This window comes from Lygodium microphyllum, chromosome 29 (genome assembly GCF_053477565.2).
Source record: "Lygodium microphyllum isolate KBCC chromosome 29, Lygodium_microphyllum_v1.1.10, whole genome shotgun sequence".
Lineage (NCBI taxonomy): Eukaryota > Viridiplantae > Streptophyta > Polypodiopsida > Schizaeales > Lygodiaceae > Lygodium > Lygodium microphyllum.
Window position 1 is genome coordinate 43232548 of NC_141163.1, and position 5457 is coordinate 43238004.

Consider the following 5457-nt stretch of genomic DNA (forward strand, 5'->3'; position numbering starts at 1 on the left):
CCATTATGACCAATGCTACTAGCACCCATTTCGATCTCCAAGAATGCAACACACACACACACTCTCTCTCTAAAGTAGTCAAGTTACATCACATGATCATCTCCACACTATTGGAACATCTATAGACTCTCCAATTGATAATGTTACTCTCCTTCTCTGTGTAACTTCAAAGTTTGACATTACCATGCTACACAAGTTTCAATCCCTCCAAATATCTTCATCAATATCAATTCTCCATGTACTTCTATTATGATCACACTTCAACCATGACAATTTGCACCTTTTTTCTTCATAATTTACCTCTCTTATCATTGCATGAATGTACTCCCCATCCATTTCATCATCATGTTTTCTTGCCAACACAATATCATATTTTTCTAACCAAGGAGTTATACAACCAACTGCCCCTATTTGTAATAATCTTGTTCTTTGAATTAGTTACCTCATATGCAACAAGTCTATTATGTAAAGGTAAAGGAACAAACTTATGCAATAAAGAACTCAATGGTCTTATGCAATCCCATGTAAATGGAAGTCGTTGAGTTTGTAGTACACTTATTCCCATGATTGGATTTATCAGTAAGAATTCTTCATTTTCTTTTACAGTTATGCATTGCTTGTAATATTCTCCAGTAAAAAAGGTGTAATACTCTCCATCCCATTGAATGGAAAAAAAATTAGTGAGGCTTGCTTTCCAATGACCTATACTTTCTAACGTACTACAAAAAGTGTCAGTTTTTACCACGACGTCATCTGTGATCTTGTATATTTCTCCATTATAAAGAATTCTTCTATATGTGGTAACTAGATGTCCTACTAGTGCATTCTCTTGAAGACCAAGAAATTGCGCAATATATTTTTGTTCTTCTGATGAAAGGGGCCTACATTCTCTTCTCTTTTTTGTGATTAAAATGCCTTTTTCACGCATCATTATGTTACAAGGATATTGGGAATCATCTCTTTTAAAAAGTTTCCACATCTCCTTTGCCTTCTCAATTGAAGAAACCTCCACAATGCCATTCTCATGAAATGAATAACAACACGGTGTCTGATAATCAGTGAAAGCATAACCATCAAGTAAAACAAGATAGGTAGATACTTGTATAAGCATTCTTTCATGTGGCAAAAGCCCATCTACTTCCATTTCTAATAACTTAAATATTGAGGTGAAGAATGTCCTCTTATAATAATTTACATAAGATATTTTGTTAAAGCGATTATTAGTCTTTACCGCTATATATAATGCTACCATTCACTCAAAGTCACAACACCAATACACATCATGCGATCCATGTCTCAATATGTCATCTAGTAGTTCTCCATTTCCTGCAACGTGTTCTAAGGGAGAAGAAGTAGCACCAAAGGCTTCTTCCTTTAGAACTCTCCAAGCATAAAACAAAGTATGTACAACACCTAAACATTCTTTTGACCAACCAATACATCGACTATAACTATAGAAGGCATGTGCAATATCTATGAGCAACAAACCTAGGCCAAAAATTGACTTTGGTATCTCATCAACTATACCTAAAATATATGGTAAGCACCATTGGATGAACTTTTGGTTCTCTTCGGGCTTAAAGCTTTCATAGTACTTACTTGGATTACGAGGCCACCGTCCATGATGAATAGAGGGTGGAGAGAGCTCGTAAGCCTTTTCACAACAAAAATCTATCATCTTTTTCTTTTCATTGGACATGGCTCTCATGAGTACTCGTATGTATTTTTGAAATATATTTAGAGATAACACATGCATCGCATCATATACCAAGTCTATTGACAAGTTAAAACCATACAAATCATACAGTTTCCATAGAATAGACTCTCCAGCTAATCCTGCAAGCTTTAGTTTTCCATCCTTTTCAGCTTGTGTGGATGCCCTCTTTGAACTTGATAAGGCATCAACCATTTCACCTATGGACCGTTGGGTTGGAGGATATCTTGCTTGATATCGACTACCATCGTAAAGATAACGTCCTTGGAATGAGGGATTACTAGTATCAAGAGCAGCTTGGGCTTTGTCTCCACGACAAAAGAATTGCTCACCATCTTTGAAGGATCCTATTTTGCATTGTGCAGGATGATCCCCTGTAACCATCATTAGCATTAATCTAACAACACAAAAGTTTGATTGTCCCATTGGATTTTCAAAAATCTTTTCTACAGGGTAGTTGTATGACACTTGCATACCATTTATGTAAAGGTCTTGTAGCTCACTAATAAGTGGTCTTAAAAAAGTTTGAAATACATCAGGAGTATTACGAATAAATTTAAGCAACTAAAAGGTATGAATAAAACAAGAATAATGCCTAATATGGAACCCTTCCCACCATTAAGGACCTTAATTTCAACCACACCACAGTCCTTTTGAGTGGTACGAGAGGCTTGGAAGCCATCCCAATGTAAAAGAAGTGCCAAGTTTCAAGGATCACCTCTACACATTTTCTTTTTACATTTGTTGAGATGTCGACATTTTACAAACAAAATTATACTCTTGCATCTCTTGGTCAAAACCTTGTTCTATAACTATTGAAAAACAAGACCTTGGAAAAGTTGTATATACTTTCCCACATGTAGGGTTGTTGCACGCAACAACCATCTCATACTCAACATCAGGATTCCAAAAATCTTGATACTCACGACACTTTGTTCCATCCCAAAACTCGTTTATGAATTCTGGTTGCATATGGATATCTTTCCCTAACCATCTTGTTTTATGAGCTAGGTGTAAGCTTGCTCTTTCTTGTGATGATGAAGAGTCCAAATGGGGCTCTAGAGCAACATACTTGTCAAAAGTAATGGTGGTTGTCATAGAGGAAGGTTTATGGGGGAGGGGTTTGAGTGTAAAGGAGGTGGTTGAGAGGTTCCCTGATTAGTGGAGTATATAGGAGGAATATTGTGACTCATGAGGAGAGTGTAGTGAGTTGTATATAGAAGTCAGAGACCTATAGCAATAGTTTATTGTGACTCATGAGGAGAGTGTAGTGAGTTTGGTGCCATGGTTAACAAGTCAGAGACCTATAGCAATAGTTTATTGTGACTCATGAGGAGAGTGTAGTGAGTTTGGTGCCATGGTCAACAAGTCAGAGACCTATAGCAATAGTTTATTCTAGACATTGCTAATTAGCAAGGGTGTGGTTGATTCCACATACACCCTTGAACTACACATAAACTACATAGACTAGTACTTTGAATTTTTATTTTATTTTTGCTTACATACATATGTCCAGAGCTACAAAAGCATCATAGATCCACCATACATATATCCAAAGCTACATACATATATCCACCACACATCCACCATCCAAAGCTATAAAAGCATACCTGAAACTATTGGTCGAGGAAATTGTTGTAGCATTTATTTTATGAATCACTACATTGGCACAAGTACCTAATATATTGGAGTAAATCGTCTTTTATCCTTTATGAATATATCACTGCATCCTGCAAAAACATCAAAGGCAAAGTAATTAGTAGGAGACCCGATAAGGACACATCGGATTAGATATGTACATTCATGTCTAGCAGGGCAAGCATGCCTTCCAGCACCAAATGCAATATCAAAAGCCACTTATAGAGAGACAATATGTAAAAAAATAAATCAATGGGTGTGTTGAAGTGGAAAAATCTGACGGAATGGAGTGGAAAAATTATGTAGACATCAAATGGAGGGGGGCAGACTCTCATGAGGTTGAATGAGATTGAATATAATCAAAATTTATTCAAAGATGTTGAGGAGTTTAACATCCTAACTTTAAACCTCAAGTTTGTTTTGATCTTTGGCAAGCCCTTAAACTTGTAATGATGTTGAGGCCACCATAAAAAAGCCTTGGGCACCATAAGATTGGCACGTTAATTACAAGCAACCTGAGCTAATTCCCAGATGCATATGGTTGATCTGGTTCTGATATTGGGGATGATGATGTCGAGATGCTATTTCCCATGCTTCCTTCAAGGATTTCATATCAAGAACTACTTAAAGCCACTGGGGGCTTTAGTGACCATTTGGGTGAAGGAGGCTGTGGACGTGTCTATAGAGGGGTTCTTCATGGCGGAAGGAGAGTGGCAGTTAAGAAACTAGATGTCGTGGTCACGCGGGGCAAGGAATTCCTAGCAGAGGTGGCCATCATAGGTGGAACATTCCACTACAATGTAGTCAAATTGCATGGGTTCTACTCAGAGAAGTCCAACAGACTTCTTGTGTATGAGCTCATGGAGAATGGATCCTTGGATAGGTGGATTTTCCCTGGCAAAGAGAGAGACATCTTCTTGAAATCGAACACTAGATATGGAGTATCCATGGGGACTGCACGCGGCTTGGCATATCTACACAAAGGGTGCGCACAACCCATCATTCATTTTGACATCAAACCTCAGAACATCCTTCTAGACCATGATTTCACGCCCAAGCTGGCTGATTTTGGGCTCTTCAAGCTAGTGGGGTGAGAGGCCTCCCACATTAGGACTGCGTTGAGGGGCACACCGGGCTACATTGCGCCCGAGTGGTTCTCGCACGGCATGGTGAGTAAGAAATGTGATGTGTACGGCTATGGGATGGTGCTGCTGGAGCTGGTAGGGGGTAGGAGGAATGCAGACCAATCCCTGGTGGGGTCTGATGATGGGGAGTGGTACTTCCCATCATGGGCTGCCATGAAATGCAAGGAAGGGAGGATGTTTGAAGTGGTGGACAAGAGGCTACAGAGGGGGTATGACCCAAGCCAAGTGCAGAGGATGGTGCATGTGTCCTTTCTGTGCATACAGATTGATCCTAGCCTAAGGCCCACCATGGACACTATGTGCCAGATGCTCGAAGGAAGCAGGGAGCTCCTTGGAGAGCCAGCTCCTTTTACACCCATCATTCAGCCTCACTCATGGGACGAAGTGTCTAGTGATGTAGGCATCGGTATAATGGCTGCCTCAAATTACAACTCTTGTTCCTTCCCCGATAGCATGAGTGGCATAGAGGCTCGCTAGGGCCATCATCCATCAACCCCCATGTTCTCTCTCTCTCTCTCTCTCTCTCTCTCTCTCTAGCTTCCATTTCAATATAACGTCTCATCGGCCTGCAGATGCTTATTCCCAGACACATATGGATGATCGACATCTGACCGCCCAATCATTGCTCACAAGGTACTGATCAGCAATATAGTCCATTGCAATTATAATATATGAGAGCTTTCAACTAATTATTACAAAGTATTGATCAGAAGCAGAGAGGATATTATAACGATTTACATTTGTTAGCTTACATATCTAGTCTGATCGAGAGCTTTCTCACCTATCGGCTACAATATATAAGTCCATCACATATGTACTCTGTCATATTCTTGTGCCGACATCATGTACTCCTCCTTTAATATTGGCTTTTAAGCCACAGGCAGCTCGGTCGTGCAAAAAGCAACGTCGACTATTGGTAGCCTTGTTTTCACTCAAGCATGTAGAACAATGGGAGCACAA

The 5457-nt window shown here is 39.6% G+C and overlaps 1 pseudogene; it reads left to right on the top strand.

Moving 5' to 3' along the window:
• Positions 1-3930: 3930 nt before the first annotated feature.
• LOC148010561 (G-type lectin S-receptor-like serine/threonine-protein kinase SD2-5 pseudogene) lies at positions 3931-4974 on the top strand (annotated as a pseudogene).
• The last annotated feature ends 483 nt before the right edge of the window (positions 4975-5457 follow it).